This window comes from Macaca fascicularis, chromosome 11 (genome assembly GCF_037993035.2).
Source record: "Macaca fascicularis isolate 582-1 chromosome 11, T2T-MFA8v1.1".
Taxonomy (NCBI): domain Eukaryota; kingdom Metazoa; phylum Chordata; class Mammalia; order Primates; family Cercopithecidae; genus Macaca; species Macaca fascicularis.
Window position 1 is genome coordinate 120,677,587 of NC_088385.1, and position 16,996 is coordinate 120,694,582.

Below are 16,996 nucleotides of genomic sequence, written 5' to 3' on the forward strand. Positions count from 1 at the left end.
TCTTAGCATACTGTACTGTACCATGGGTAAAGGGGACCACTGAACAACACTGAACATGGTAGCTATTGGTTTTACTTTCCTCAATGCAGGAGTTCTTTGGGAGTTTGAGGTTTTACCTGCAAAATGGGGATAATAGCAATATCTATCTAATAGGTAAGGATTAAAAGAGATAATGTAGGGAGATAATGTATATTCAGGGTAACTTGAATCTATGTTCCTGGGTAAAAACATTTTTAATATGACAGATAATGTACGCAAAATGCTTAGTCCATTTACCACCGCTATAACAGAATACCATATACTGGGTAATTTATAAGGAAAAGACATGTATTTCTCACAGTTCTGGAGGCTGGGGAGTCCAATATCAAGGTGCCTCTGGTGAGGGGCTTCTTGCTGTGTTATTCCATGATGAAAGGCGGAAGCACAAGCTAACATGAGAGACAGACGGCAAGAGAAAAGGGGGGGTCCACTACTGTGATAACGGTATTAATCCATTCACGAGGGCAGAGTTCTCATGACCTGATCATCTCTTAAAGTTCTCACCTTGCAACACTGTTGCAATGGCAATTAAATTTTAGCATGAGCTTTGGAGGGAACATTCACCACAGCAAATGCTTCCTTATCTCAGGCCTGGTGCTTAGCAGGCACACAATATACTCGTAGTGATGATTATCTGTTCACGCAAGCTTGTGTTGGAATAATTAAGGTATTTGACTTCTCCGTCCTCCCGAGGAGGTTCATAGTGACATATGTGATAGCAAATATGTATCATAGGCACTGTAACTACATAAAACAAAGGCACATGGGTCTGGGCAGCTAGGATGGACAATTCCAGCCTCATCTCCATCTACTCTTCAGGCAGATGGGGCATTCTGGCACCTCCATGCCTCTGTGCTGTAGGATTTTCCTCCCTGTATTCATTTCCTAGGGCTGTTGTGATGAAATGTTACACACTAGGTGCCTTAAAATAACAGACGTCTATCATTTCACAGTTCTGAAGGCCACAAGTCCAAAATCAAGGTGTTGGCAGAGTTGATTCCTTCTGGAAGCTTCAGTAGAAAATCAGTTGTCTGCTGTCTCTCTTTTCAATTTCTTTTCTCATTTCTTTTTTCATTTCTCTTATTTCTATATGCCTTAAGATGCAATCTGGCTTAATGCCAAAGGGTATTTATGGACTCAAATAACCGCAAAGTCCAAGGGATAGTAGTGGCTTCAGGTGCAGCTGGACCCAGGGGCTCAAATGATATTTTCAGGCATCTGCTTTCCCAGCATCTCTTGGCTCTGCTCTTCTCTTATTAGCTTCATTATCAGGCAGGCTTTCCTATCATGGATGCACATATTATCAGTAGCCCAGCAGAAAGAGAGTGCCCCTTTCAGAATAGTTCCAGGCAAAGCCCTGCATGTCACTCCCTTGGTCTGGCTTGAGTCACAGGTCCAGAGTTGAACCAAGCACTGTGCATTTGGTTGTCCAGGCTTGAGACCTGTACTCATTCATGACTGGGGGAAGGAGGTAGTGCCTTCAAAGGGAAATTGGGTTGAAGTTTCTAGACAAAGGGGGAAAGTATTATGAGCTTGCCAAAATACTGACTATTCCCTCCACTCTCCTTCCTTTCCTCTGATTCCACCTCAAATGCTGAGCTGGACTCATGATGTGTGCAGAGACCCTGGGTCCTGGGTGTTCTCCAAGAGCACATACTAAGTGGTGGGTGTGGTGAGAAGAGACAAGTGTTTGAAAGGTGAGATGCCAGGGCAGAAGAAGACCACTCAGCACCAAGAGTTTCTTTTCAGGGAATAAAAATGTTGAGACTTGAGGCCATCAGGTCCACTACCTTAGTGGTATAAATGGAGAAACTGAGACCTAGGAGGTGAAGGGACTTGCTTGGGGTACCCTGTGAGTCAGCGGCAGAGCAAGAAGCAAGACATTCATCTCAGACTCCCGGGCTGGTCTTCATTCCCCCACACACTTGCACGGTCAGATGGGTGGTTGTTTTGTGGGATGTAGCTACCTGCTTGAAAGAGACTCTGGAGATGGTGCCCAGGAAGAGGTGCCACTTTGGATGGACACCGAAGGATGAGTAAGCATTTGCCAGGGTAGAAAGAATGGAACCCATACATCCAAATCCATACATCCCTCCATTCTCCCTCCTTCTCTTCCTTCCTTTCTCTCCCTCTCTCTTTCATTTCATTCTCCCTCCTGCCCTCCCTCTGGGATGACTTGGGAGGAAGTGATCCTGGCTAGCACCTGGGAAGAGAGGGAAGAAGTTATTACAGCATCCAGGACTGAACCCATGAGAGCCTGAAGTGGAGGGGTAGTGGTGAGACCAGAAGTCATAGCGTTCAAAAGCTTCCCAAGAAATGCGGGTGTCCAATCATGGAGGCTGCAGCTTCCCAGGAACAAAAACAAAACAAAACAACAGCCTCAAAACCAGAAACTGTACCTCCCTTGCCCAGAGTGGCCACTAAAAAATTAACTTGATTGTGGTAATCATTTTGCAGTGTATTCATAGATCAAATCATCACATTGGTCATCTTGAATATATGCCATTTTAACTTTTCAATTATACCTCAATAAAACTGGAAAATAAGTAAATAAAATAATGAAAGAAAAAAATTCCAATTCACCAGTGAGTTCAGGCACAGTTCTCTGGGGACTGCAAAGCTGTGGGTTACAAAAGCTTAAGGAACAAAAGGGAGACCTCAGAGTTGGAGAAACCCATTTAAAGCTACATGCCAGCCTCTACTTTGCCTCTGTCCAACCCCATATAATTTATAACCCCAGTCTCCCTGGCTATTAGCCCAGATCCCCCTCCATGGGGAGGGGTAGTTAGAGCTGGCCATGTGACCCCATGGTCAGAAGCAGTCCAGGTCCTCAAAGTGCTCCATGTGCTTTGCTCTGTGGGGCTGATTTGTCGCCCCTTCTGTCCCAACTTGGTCTGCTTGGAGGAACACCTGCTGTATTGGGGTCTGCCTCTGCACTTCCCAGCCTGGTTTGCCTTCTCCTGTGCTAGAGGGGAATGACTGGGAGAAGAAGCTGGGGTGGTAGGCTTTGTGGCCTTGGGCAAGTCCTTTGTCCTAAAAATGGAACCTCCTAAGTGAGCCTTAGTCCTTTCCTAAGGGAGCCAAAGTGAATTATCTTCTAAGTAAGCCTTAGTCATTTTCTAAGTGAGCTTCACCACGGCTTTCTTCTGCTGTAAACTCCAGGAGCTGCCCCTCTCAGGGACAGTAATAGCTGAAGTTCTCATGGACACGGGGAACCTCTCCACCCTCATCCCCTCACCTGCTGCACCTCTGGGAGGTTCCTTTCCCACACCAAGCTCGTTCCCTCCCCACTTCAGGTTTCTGCATTTGCTGTTCCCTCTGCCTGGCACACCATTCCTCCAGTGGACAATTTCTTCTCATCCTTGAGGTCTCATTTAAATGTCGCTGTCTTTTGTCATCCAGTTACTGCCTACCCTCACCCCAGTTCCCATCATTGCCTCATCACCCCATTTCTCCGTCTTCATAGCACTCGCCCTATCTGAAACTATTTGTTCATCTGTCTATTGCCCATCTCCCTTCTAGAATGCAAACCCCATGACATGTGTTCCATCTTATTTGTCTTATTCACAGCTGAATCCCCATTCCTGATAACTGTGCTCAACACAGTAAGGACTCAATAAAGTTCACGAATGACTGACTGCCTCATTTTGCAGATGAGGAAACTGAGGCTTAGGGAGAGTAAGTGATTATCTTAAAGTCCACCACAAACTATCTGCAGACTCTGAAGTCCTTTTTCCTTCCTTTAGGGTATACTTTTCCCCTCATCTGTAAAATGGGGACAATGATGGCTCCTGACTCTTTCTGATGAGAAAGTTATCAGACCTAGAGATATCCCTTCCTGTAGGTAGGAACTCAAATCGGAACAATACAAGCCCAGGTTTCTTCTTCCTCTTCAGGTGGGAAGCCTTTCAAATTCACTGCCAGTAGTGCCCAGAGAAGGAAACCATAAAACCCGTGACAGTATGGTTTATTGCACCCATGCAAACACACCCCCAGGTCAAATCAAGTTTCTCCCAAATCATAAAACCCTAGAATGTCAGCGCTGGCAGAGAACTGGGAGTCTGTTTAGCCTGGAGGCTCCCAGACCTCACTGAGCAATGGCCTTACTTGGGGAACAATTTTGAAACTCAGATTTCTAGGCTCTACCCTGAGCATCTATGTTAGTTGGAAGTGCAAAGGGTTTGCTGGGCTCTAACACCTGGAAGAACAAAGGGAGGAAGCAGGATGGGGCATGAGGTCGGGTCAGACCACAGATGTGCAGATATGACACATTTCTGCCAGCCCAGTGGGGAGCTACAGATCAAAGGTGGTTAAAGGAGTCCTGAGTTGGGCAGAAATGACCATGGCCCTGGTGCCACTGCCATGTTCACTGGCCAGGTGCCACCCTAAGGAGATCATGCCCTCATCTCCCAGGGCCTCGCTCAGCCACTGGCCAGGGGCAGCCCAGAAAAAGCAGGACCTTGAAGGAAGCAAACACGGATGAGCTAGAAGTTATCCACAGACCACACCCCTGCAGCGGGGCAAGGAGGCTTTTCTTGAAGGGAAGCCAGTGCATCTCCATGCTACTGCACTGCTTGAATCCACGCCCCTGGAGGGACCTGAGATTTGGTGTTTTAGTAAGTTCTCTGAGTGCCTTAAGCTCCTAAATGACTCTTTTTCCAGTGCCGTTTCCTCTGCCCAGGCTCCTCCAGGCCAGTACAGTCAAGATGAGCATCCATCCCATACCTGGTAGCCACATTTCAGGAGAGATGGAAAGAGGCAGGTGGCCCAGGCTGCAGGATCTGAGAGAGATGGTTTAGGGCCTTGGTTCTCAACCAAGGGTAATTGTGTCCCCAGGAGACATTTGGCAATGTCTGGAGACAGTCTGATCATAACAACTGGGGCAGGAGGTGCTAGTGGCCTTTAGTGGGTGGAGGTCAAAGATGGTGCTAACATCCTATAATGCACAGGACAGTCGCTACCCCAAGTAATTATCTGGCCCAAAATGTCAGTAGAGCTGTGGTTGGTAACCTGGTCCGTGACTTGCCTGAAATCAGGGATGGTATTTGGTGAGTACTAGGTGCATTTTCCTGATTTTGGCTTTCCCAGTTTGGGCTGTGACCCAGACTAGGTTAGGACCTTCTGTCCTCTGGGCTCTGGCTTGCCGAAGCCATCTGGTATCTAAAGCTGCCATCCTTGTGTTCCCTCCAGGCCTTTGCACTTGCTGTTCCCCCTGCCAGAACAATCTCTCCTACCCATCCCCAGCCTTCTTCATCACCTGACGCCTTTATTCATCACTTACTCTGTGCCAGGCACTGTGCTCAGTACTTGCCTGGTTTTTCTCATTTAGTCCTCACAAGCACCAACCTCTGAAGGTGGTGTGATTGTTGTCCCCCATTTAGAGATGAGGGAACAGAGACATAAAAGGGTTAAGTGGCTTGCCCAAGGCCACACAGTCAAGGAGTGATAAAGCTGGAATCCCAGCTCTGGCAGGCTTCAGAGCCCAGAATCCTAACCACAGCACCACCCTGCCTCCAACAGCTGCCTTCCCACCCTGTCTGTCCGTGCACTGGTCCGCAGCCTCCTCCAGACTCTGGGCTTGGTGTGGGCAGGGACCTTGTGCCTGGCCTGGTTCCTTTTACAGAAGGGGACCTCTGGAAATATTTGGTGAGTGGATGAATTCATAGCATTCTGGTCTCGATTCTCAAAGCTCTATGGCTACACTCAGGTCAGCATCAGAAGGCAAACAGCCTGTGATCCACTGTTGAGTTAGAATTGAGTATTCAAGTTCCTGGTTCTCATTGGAGGGTGATGGAAGAAATGCCCACTTGAGGAAGTCTTCTCTAGGTTCGGTGGAAGTCATAGACACCTGTGTTCATCACTGTGACTCCATGTCCCTTCTGTGAATCGTCACAGGATAGCTCTTGCTTTTGAGGACATTGTATCTAGGGAAACACTGGGCCCCTTCCTCACTTTGCTGTTTCCAGTGCTGGGTGTGGTGCCTGGTGAACAGTGGTGCATTAGCTTCCAACGGCAGCTGTAATAAACTGCTACAAACTGTGTGGCCAGAAATCCAAAATCAAGGTGTCAGCAGGGCCATGCTCCCTCTGAAGTCGTCAGGGGAGGATCATCCGTTGCCTCTTTCAGCTCCTGGTGGCTCCAGCCATTCCTTGGCTTGTGGCTCCTTCACTACAGTCTCTGCTTCCATCTTCTTGTGGGTCTGCATGTGGTCGTCTTCTCCTTTTCTATATCTTAAAAGGGCACTCGTCATTGGATGTAAGACCCACCCTAAATCTAGGACAAGCTCATCTGGAGATCTTTAACTACATCTGCAAAGGCTCTATTTCCAAATAAGGTCACATCCACAGGCATCAGGGGTTAGGAACTGGACATATCTTTTTGATGCCACTATTCAACCCATGATAGTGAAGTAGTTACAAAAAACAACAGTATTGGTATCAATGATACTGATACCATGGTTAATTCTTCAATTCCAATCCTGAGTCCTTTCCATATGCCTTGGCCTTATTAAAGCCGTTTCTTTGTTGTTTGTTTTTGTTTGTTTGTTTGTTTGTTTTCAGAGTCTTGCTCTGTCACTCAGGCTGGAGAGCAGTGGCGTGATCTCAGCTCACTGCAACCTTCGCCTCCCGGGCTGAAGCATTTCTCCTGCCTCAGCCTCCTGAGTAGCTGGGACTACAGGTGCCTGCCACCATACCTGGCTAGTTTTTTTTTTTGTATTTTTAGGAGAGACAGTGTTTCATCATATTGGCCAGGCTGAATTCATGATCCGCCCGCCTTGGCCTCCCAAAGTGCTAGGATTACAGGCGTGAGCCACCACGCCTGGCCGGCCTTATTAAAGACTTTACCTGCAGCATCTTCTTTGATACTCACACCAACCCTCACTCCTCCCCAATTCACAGACAAGGAAGCTAAGACTCAGAGAGGCAATGTGACTCTCTTCCAAGGTCTTAAATTTCCAAAGTTGGCTGTGCATCTGAATCACCTGGGGTGGGAGAGCTTGTCTTAAAAAAAAAAAAAAAATTGCAGATTCTTACACCTTATCCACAGAAGATTTTGACTGATGAAGGTCTAGGATGAATTTAAAAAATCAGCATTTTTATCAAGAGGAAATTTCCTCCTCTTAGTTAGGTTTGGGAATGTGTCCCACTTACTGTTGCTGTGTAACAAATTACCCTGCTCCTTAAAGGCTTAAAACAGTCGTTTTATTTTGTTCTGGGTTTTGTGGGCCAGGAACTTGGGAAAGGCTCAGCTGGGCGGTTGTCACTTGAGGGCCTCTCATGCGGTTGCAGTTCACATGTTGGTTGGGTCAGCAGCCAGTTGAAGGCTCAGCCGGGCTGGATGTCTGAGATGGCTCACTTCTGATTGGCTCACTTCTGGTGACTGGCAGATGATGCTGGCTCCCTGACAACAGGGGCTTCTCCAAGTGGCTTCTTCAGCACGCTGGGCTCAGGGGCGCTGAACTTTCCAGAGAGAGGCTCACAGGCATGAGGAGTTCACACAACATCACTTCTTCCATATTCTTGGCTATAAGTGAGTCACAAGCTCATCCAAATTCAAGTGGGGGGACATAGACCTCACTTCTCAGTAAGAAGAGAGTCAAGGAATTTGTGTTCATTAAAAAAAAAAAAAAGACTATGACAGAGTGGCTGCACACTACCTAGCAATGCTTTATTTTGTCTTTTGGCTGAATGTTCATTGAAGTAGGTTATTTTAAGATGAACATTATCTTGGAAAATGGAGGTCATGCCAGGCTGGAAGACCTCACTCCTATCTACCCCATCCAACAGATTCCCACCCCAACCAGATTGGAGAAATGTTGTTTAGTCACCAAGTAGGGGGACAAAAAAGAGAAAAGAAACTTCTATGTCGGCTCTGACACTTTCTCTCCCTCAATCCCATCCATGCCATCTGCTGTGGTCTAATGTTTGTGTGCCCCCAAAATTCCTTGCCCTTAATGTGATGGTATTAGGAGGTGGGCCTTTGGGGGGTGGTTAGGTCATGAGGGTGGAGCCCTCATGAATGAGATTAGTCCCCTTATAAAAGAGACCCCTGAAAAATCCCTTACCCCTCCCACCATGTGAGGACACAGCTAGAAGGTGCCATCTATGAACTAGAAAACAAGTCCTCACCAGACACCTGATCTGCTGCCATCTTGATCTTGGACTTTCCAGCCTCCAGAACTAACAGCAATACATTTCTCTTGTTTATAAGTCAACCAGCCTATGGTATTTTTGCTACAGCAGTCCATATGGTCTAAGACACCATCCCTCATCATGGGAGAGGGAAGGAAAGAAGGAGGTCTCTGTGTTTCAGTATGAACCAGTTCTAAAGGCAGCCACAGCCTTCTGGTCCTCCAAAGCAAAAGTGGATCAGGGGTTGTCTGTCCCTTGCCCTCCCTCTATAAGCGTTGACAAACACTTCTCCCTCTATCTTTCTGGGTGACCAGCTCCTATTCTCTTTGCCTCAGTTTCCCCTCTATAGCTGGGCTGAAACACAGGTTGCAAACTTGTTAATAGACAGATTTCTTGTATCCCTTTTAGTGCTTTTAATCTGAATGTGCTGTCGTTTTTAAAGGTAAAAAAATTTCACCTTTAAGCAAAATCTGGTTTAAGCAAAATTGGCACGTTTGGCTTTTCTGAGCCCCTCTTCCTGCATGGCAAAGACTGAATAGTGGCCACCCACATACAGGGGCCGGGGCTCACATGTTGCCCATCCCTCAACCCCTTTCACCTGTCTTCCCACCTGCCCAGCCCCTGCAGGCATTGGAAGCTTCAAGCCATAGTGTACATTGTATATTGTGAGTTAGATAGCATGATGCCCACTCTGCAAATGAGGAAACCAAGGCACAGAGAGTTTAAGCAACTCCCCAAGGCCAAATGCACAGATGATTGCAGGCCCCAGATTCAGGACTCCTCCCTTTTCTCCACAGGCACTACCGCCTCTGAGTGGTCAGCACTGCCCCTCAAAGAGAAGCTGACCTGGTTCATTTCCCAGAGAAGCACCTGAATGATGCTCCTCCCCGCTTGTCTCTTAAAGGGGCTGGGCTATTTCAGGGCCAACCTCCTCGCCATCTTCACCTGCAAGGCATTTCTCCTACAAGCTGGGAGAAGCCTCTTTCAGAGAAGGTTCAGGAGACAGAGCAGATCCTGCTTAATGAGCAGTGGGCAGCAATGGAAGAATGAACGTCCAAGGAGGTGGGGGAGGGGATGCTGTAAGGAGAAACGGTGAGGGCACCCAGTGACTTCATGGAGCTGGCCACCTTCTCTCCTGTTGGTGCCTCAACCCATGGGGAATCCAGGTAAGAACTACCTGCATCATGAGGGTCCTCTAGGCTCTTAGCTCCCATAAGGCTCCTCCTGTGCCCAGTGCCCCCAGAGAGCAAGGGGTCCGGGGGGTTACTGCCATTCATTCACTCGTTTGTTCATTCATTTATCAGCACAAAGTGTATTTACTGAGCAACTACTATGTGCCAACACCAGGCACTGCCTTAACACTGGGAACACAGCAGAGAATAGGTAGAAAAAGAAATCCTGCCCTGGTAGAGGTGACAGTCTGTTGGAGGCGGCAGATGGTAAATAAATACATCGACACACAGAATCATGTCTAGGAGGACATACTATGGAGGAAGAGCAAAACAGAATAAAAGGCCAGACAAGAAAGATAAGGGTCACTATTTTAGATGCAAAAAAAGGAGAGGAGGGGAGGGGAGGGGAGGGAAAAACCCCACCTCCCAGCAAAGGGACATTTGTAGAGATGGGGGTCTTGCTATGTTGCCCAGGATGGTCTTGAACTCCCGGCCTCAAGGTAATCTTTCCATCTCAGCCTCCCAAAGTGCTGGGATTAAAGGTGTGAGCCACCATGCCTGGCTGGAGCAAAGGGACATTTGAGAAGCCACTGGCATGAAGTAAAGGAGTGAGCCATATGGCTATCTAGAGGTGGAATGTTCCAGGCAGGTTGGAGTCCCTTGAGTGGGCGGGTACCTGGGGCACCCAGGCCAGGGTGGTAGGGATCAGGGGAGATCAGAGAGGTCACAGGCAGGATCTGGTAGGTGCTTGGTTTTAGCCTGAGTGAGATGGGAGCCGTGGAAGGAGTGATAGGATCTGACTTAGGTTGTCAGAGGCTCACCCTGGCCACCAAGTGGGAAATGGATGTGGGGGGCAGTAAGGCCAGGATGGAAGCAGGGAGACCAGGGAGGAGGCTCTGGTGTCATCCAGGTTAGAAGCAGTGGGGGCTTGAACCCACGTGGGGGTAGAGGAGATGGCACAAAAAGGTCAGACTCACAGGGAAAGTGACAGGCACCTCCACCCCAGCCAGCTGTCCTTCCTCCCTTTCCTGCATAGGTGGAAAAGGAGCAATAAGTGATAGGCCCATTTCCCATATTCCTGGATGGGTGAGGGAAGGGCTCCCAGCTCCTCAAAAAAGATGCCCTGCTGGGAATCCTCTCAGCCTCCCAGGAGATGGGGCCTGGGAAGCCACGTAGGGGTTAGCAGCAGAGCTGGTGAGTTCAGTGCTTGGGCAACAGTATCAAGTGAGACTCATGTTTCCCCTCTAGCCAGCCTCTCTAATGCTGGTCAGCCATCTCCAAATGCATGTCTTTTGCTAGAAGGGTCTACTGTGGCTCATGACATAAGGGCTAAGTCCCCACTCTGCCACTCACTAGCTGTTCGACCTTAGGCAAATGGCTGCACCTCTGTGAGCTTTAGTGTTTCCGTCTATAAGTTGGGGACCTCTAAATGGTGCTTATTATCTCAAAGGGTTATTATGAGGATGGAATGAGATAGTGTAATGAAAGCACTTAGCACAGCGCCTGGCACTGGCCCTGCGGTGGACTGTAGAAATGGCCATGATATCTAGGAGCTCTTTCTATTAGGAGGTAGAGTCTGTTTCCCCAGCCTGTTTCCCCAGTCCTTGAACCTGACCTGGCTCTGTGTCTTGCTTTGTCTCCAGAATGCAGGGGAAGTAATGTTGTGCCCATTTCAAGCCTCAGCCTTAAGTGGCCTTGTAGCTTCTGCTCTTGGAACCTGATGCCTAAAAGCAAGGAATCCTGCACCAGCCCATTGGATGATGAGAGACCCCTATCCCTGCAGACAGCCAGCCAGCCGCCAGACATGGGAGTGAGGCCTAGATCATTCAGCCAATGTTCAACCTACCAGCTGCCTGCAGATACATGAGCAAGACCGGCCAAGACCAGCAGAGCCAGCCCACACCAAAACTGTCACCCAGCCAACTCACAGAGTCACAGACAAAATCAATCGTTATTCTGAGTCCTAAATTTGGGGGTGGGTTGCTGTGTCATAAACACCAACTGACCCAAAGCCAACTCAGCTTATGTGCCTTCCTGTTGTCTAGGCTTAGCATAGATGCCACACTAAATAATGCCCCCCGCCGCCAAATGTCCACATCCTAATCTCCAGAACCTTTGACTATGTGACCTTCCATGGCAAAAAGGATTTTGTGGGTGTGATTCAGTTAAAGATCTTGAGCTGGGGAAATGGTCCTGGATTATCTGGGTGAGTCCAATGTTGCCACAAGGATCTTTATAAGAGGGAGGCAGAGTCAGAGAAGGAGAAGTGATGATGGACGCAGAGAGAGAGAGACTAGAAGATGCTACACAGCTGACCTCGAAGAAGGAAGAAGGAGCTACAGGCCAAGGAATGCAGGTGGCCTCTACAAGCTGGAAAAGGCAAAGAAACAGGTGCTCCCCTAGAGCCTCCAGGAGGAATGTAGCCCTACCAATGCCTTGATTTTAGGACTTTTTTTGTTTTTTAAGAGATAGGGTCTTATGCACATGTACCCTACAACTTAAAGTATAATAATAAATAAATAAATAAATAAATAAATAAATAAATAAATAAAAAGAGATAGGGTCTTAAAAAAAAAAAACCCTATCAAAACTCAGAACAATGATTGATTTTGTTTGTGACTCTGTGAGTTGGCTGGGTGAGTCTTTTGGTGTGGGTCTGACCCTTGGCTATATTGCCAAGGCTAGCCCTGAACTCCTGGACTCAAGCGATCCTCCTGCCTCAGCCTCCCAAGTAGCTGGGACTACAGGCATGCACCACTACGCCCAGTCTCAGCACTTCTGACCTTCAGAACTGTAAGAGAATAGATGTTTGTTATTGTAAGCCTCCAGGTTCGTGGTAATTTGTGACAGCAGTAACGGGGGATGAACACAGCATACTAGGTCTCTGTACCCGCTGCACTTCCCACCTTCTGATTAAAAGCAAGCTGGGAACCCGTTTTCCTTGAGACAGATGACCCTGACTATTGACAGGTATAAGGAATCAGAGTAAAAACGGCAATCCTAATAACAGTTACTATTAATTCTTGATCACATGCCAAGCATGTTAGGCTAATGGCTTTGTATATGTTATTTCATTCAATCTTCACCTAAGGCATATGAGGAAGTACTATCACCAGCCCCATTTTACAGATGGGAAAACCAAGGTTCAGAGAGTTTCTAAAACACATCCAAGCCCACACCACTAGAAAGTGGCGGGAGAGTGTCTCATCCAGGTCTGTATGATCCCTGATGATCAATGACACTCAAACCTTCCCTGGGCTCAGCTCATGCAAGAGGAACCCTCTTCTCCCTCCCATCTCTGTTTTGCCTCTTCCCCAGGTGGGGGAGGGGGCTTCCCATACATTTTCCCTCGCTCTCAGCCCCTTTTTCTTTCTCCCCAAGCCTCAACAAAAGGCTCTTTCACTCTTCACATGCCATTTTATCCGGCGCAAACAGCCTGGCATTTTTGAGAGGAACTTTATTTTCTTTTGGCTTTCTCTCTGCTCTGTAGCAAAGAAAATAGAAATTGCAAAATTATAGACAAGTTCTCAGACTGTGGATTTCTGATCCCAAGAATTCCCTGCAGCCAGGACCGGTTGGCACTGATGACTGGCACAACGCCTGGCTTCCCGTCCTCCCAGCTCCAGGCCTCCACCTGCTGGGCGGCATCTTGTCTCCCATCCTTGCAAGAGATTTACCTAAAATTAACAGTACACGATGATCGCATTTGTAGAGGACGTCTGCGATTTGTACTTGACTCCTTGTTATGTGAGAAGCACTCCAGTGTTTTTAGGGGAAACGCAGCTTGCTCCCTCTCAGGCCAGGTGGCCTTGATGTAGCTGACTCCACCCCCAACTCGTAGCTGACTCCACCCCCAATTCGTGTGACCCAAGGCCAATGGCAGTGCCACATCCCCTCTCCCATAGTGACTGGTCCAGGCATGGGCATGTGCCCCAAGATGAGCCAATCAGAACTGAGGAACAAGGATGCCTATTTGTGCGTTTCCTGGCACTATCGGGTAAAAGTCACAATCATTTTATCATTTTGTTGTGGTCACTGGCTGAGCAACTGGAGACCGTCATTGCCAATGTATGGGGAAAGGATGCCTGAGGCTGAAGCCAACACAGGAAAGTACAAGTGAGGTTTCAAAAAAGACAAACTATTGAGGCCATTGTTTGAGGACCTGGATCCAGCTGTGCCTGAAGTCTTAGATATAACCATTAACTTTTCAGTCAATGAGAAAATAAATTGCTTTTTGCTTAAGCCACTTTGTGCCAGGTATCTATCACATCTAGCTTGACCAATGTAATAGCCAACATTTACGGAAAATTGTTTATTTTATGTTTTTGAGACAGAGTCTCACTCTGTCACCCAGATTGGACTGCAGTGGTGTGATCTCGGCTCGCTGCAACCTCCGCCTCCAAGGTTCAAGTGATTCTCCTGCCTCAGTCTCCTTAGCTGAGATTACAGGCACCCATCACCATGCCCAGCTTTTTTGTCTCTTTAGTAGAGATGGGGTTTTGCCATATTGGCCAGGCTGGTCTTGAACTCCTAACCTCAAGTGATCCGCCTACCTCGGCTTCCCAAAGTGTTGGGATTACAGGTGTGAACCACTGCACCTGGCCAGAACTGTTTTAGTTTGGATTCTCCTGAAAGCAGAGCTTGAGACAAGGACTTGGGCACAGATAACTTATTTGACCAGTGATCTCTGGAAGCAGGAGTGAGGGATGAGGGAGAGTAAGTCAGGGAAGGAGGAGCGTCAATGTAAAAGTGCCACTACAGACAACAAAGACCCGATTTCTCTGGAACCTGTTGAGGGGTGTAGAGAATGCTTTCCAGAATTGTCTACTGAAGACCAGAAGACTGCAACAGCATCCACGGTCCCTCACTGTCGCAAGGGGCTGACCCCAGGGGCGATGTGGTAGGCAGAATGATGACCCCTAAAGCTGTGCATTTCCTAATCTCCAGAGCCTGCGAAATGTTCGGTTACACGGCAAAGGGAATTAAGGGTGCAGATGAAGTGAAGATTGCTAACCAGCTGACCTTAAAACAGGGAGACCATGCTGGGCTATCTGGTGGGCACCGTGTAACCACGAGAGCTCTGGTAAGTGGAAGTGAGGGGATGAGACAGGGACAAGCAGAGATGGCAATGGGAGAAAGATTCAGCCCAAAACATTGCTGGCTTTGAAGATAAAGGAAGGGGCCATGAGCCAAGGATTAAGGGCAGCTTCTAGAAGCTGGAAAAGGCAAGGAAACAATTCTTCCCTAAGTCTCTAAGGGTGCAGTTCTTGATTTTTAGCACAGCGAGTCCCATGTCAGGCTTTTGACCTCTGGAACTGTAAGATAGTGAGGGGGTATTGTTTCAAGCCACCCAGTGTGTGAGAATTTGATATAGTCACTGTAGAAAAGTAATACAAGTCATAACCCTCCATGTCCAGGCTGCATTGTGTATGGTTGAGTGGACACCCATCGCATCCAACAGGGCCTAAGACTGAAACAGGAAAGACACACAGCTCATGCCGGAGGCTATGTGCTGTCACCATGGCGAATTTCAGTCTGCTTGCACAGAATGGCCCACAGCAGCTGCAACTTTAAATTAGAGTTGGGCCAAGGGGACACCATGACACAGGTAACCAGAGGCAGCTGCCACAAGCAGTTCCTGTGTGCCAAGCACTGTGCAACTAAGTAACTCCATCCCTGCCCATGGCAGACATCCACTAATCAATTACAGCATTCTTGCTCCATAAGTCCAGACATGGCTGCAACATCATTCCCCACACAGTGCTCCAGGCAGGCATTACCGATATGATTGGAGTTGGAAGGGTCAAGAGGTTCCATGGCCATTATCGGTTGAAGATGAAGGAAGGGGCCATGAGCCAAGGATTAAGGGCAGCTTCTAGAAGCTGGAAAAGGCAAGGAAACAATTCTCCCCTAAGCCTCTAAGGGTGCAGTTCTTGATTTTTAGCACAGCGAGTCCCATGTCAAGCTTTTGACCTCCAGAACTGTAAGATAGTAAAGGTGGAGGGTGAATCCACCATCCTCCTCAATTGTAAAGCTTCAAAATCCTAAAATTGAGAAAGAAAAATTCTCTTGGGATCACAGCTCTGCCTAAGAAGAACGTTGCTAAAGGAATTCCAAATTCTTCCCTATCTCCACATCACCCTAAGATTTGCCTCTTCCCTTGGGTCTTCTTATTACTTATATGACTACCACATGCTAGTAGATTATCTGTGTCTACAACCATTAAAATTGCTTCTACTTATTGAGCACCTATTCCATGCCAGACACTGTTATAGACCTGTCACCTAAATTTTAGAACAGTCTCAGAATGAAGGTATTAGCCCTACTTTGAAGGTGAGGAAATTGAAGTTCAGAGACATTAAGTGCCTCTTACTAGCCCAGGGTCACATTATTGGCACCCCTAGTAAGGGAAGTGCTCCCTTAAATGAACAAAACATAAAAGCAAACTGCTTGCATTTAATAATACAGCATGAGGGACCGAGCACAGTAGCTCATGTCTGTAATCCCAGCACTTTGGGAAGCAGAGGCAGGAGGATCCCTTGAGCTCAGGAGTTTGAGACCAGCCTGGGCAACATGATGAGACCCCACCTCTACAAAAATAAAAATAAAAAATTAGCCAGGCATGGTGGTGCACGTCTGTAGTCCCAGCTACTCGGGAGGCTGAAGTGGGAGGATCACTTCAGCCTGGGAGGTGGAGGCTGCAGTGAGCTGTAATCACGCCACTGCACTGCAGCCTGGGCCACAAAGTCAGACCTTGTCTTCATCATCATCATCATCATCATCATCATCATCATCGTCAATAAAGTATGAGGACAGGACTCAGATAGCTTTCAAATACTCAGAGCAAAAATGGGAGAAGAAGTATGTGAGAAAAGGGGACTCATTCCCTCATTTATTCATCCAGAGCTTCCTAAGCAGCCACTATGCGCTGGGTGCTGGGGCTACAGCACTGGCTGTGCCAGATGTAGTTTCTATCCTCGTGGAGTTCACAGTCTCCTCGGGGAGGAGAGGCCACACACACAGGCCAATACACAAACAAAAACTTCCAGATTGTGACAAGTGCCCTGGTGGGTATGAGGAAGGTGCCAAGATAGAGAACTTCAAGATGGCCTCTTTGAAAGCAGCTCTTTCCCTCCTTACAAATTCCCTCCCATCTGCTTCCTGGGATTCTCCCAAGCAGGTCACTTTTATCCTCAGTGCCCAGTGGTACAAGTTCATTTTCTCAAAAAGCTACCCTATTTCCCATAATGGTTCTCATTTCAGTCTCCCTAATCATTTTGGCTCATCTTCCTGTATTAATTAAACATTTACTGAGCATCGACTGTGCGTATGAGGATGGCCGTATAGTTCGCTCTGACTCTGTGATCACCCCCATGAACTCTATTATCCTGGGTGCCCAAAGCCATGGTGACTGAGGTATGAGGTCTACAATCCACGTGTTAATAGATTGCTAGAGCCATAAGGATCCTGGAGTTTATTTGCAGAGTTTGAAAGTCCACCAGCACTCTGGGAGGCTGAGGCAGGAGGATCGCTTAAGCCCAGGAGTTGGAGACTGGCTTGGGCAACATGATGAAACCCATCTCTACAAAAAATACAAAAATTAGTCGGGTGTGACGGTATATACCTACAGTTCCAGCTATTCAGGAGGCTGAG

The 16,996-nt window shown here is 47.7% G+C and overlaps 1 long non-coding RNA gene across 1 annotated transcript in view; it reads right to left on the reverse strand.

The window, feature by feature from the left end:
* Nucleotides 1-216: 216 nt before the first annotated feature.
* LOC102141299 (uncharacterized) overlaps nt 217-16,996 on the reverse strand; it is a 29,095-nt gene continuing 12,315 nt past the window's right edge. Inside the window, exon 3 of the long non-coding RNA XR_006690635.2 lies at nt 217-2,242. This is a non-coding gene — a long non-coding RNA (uncharacterized lncRNA). The remainder of the gene's footprint in view (nt 2,243-16,996) is intronic.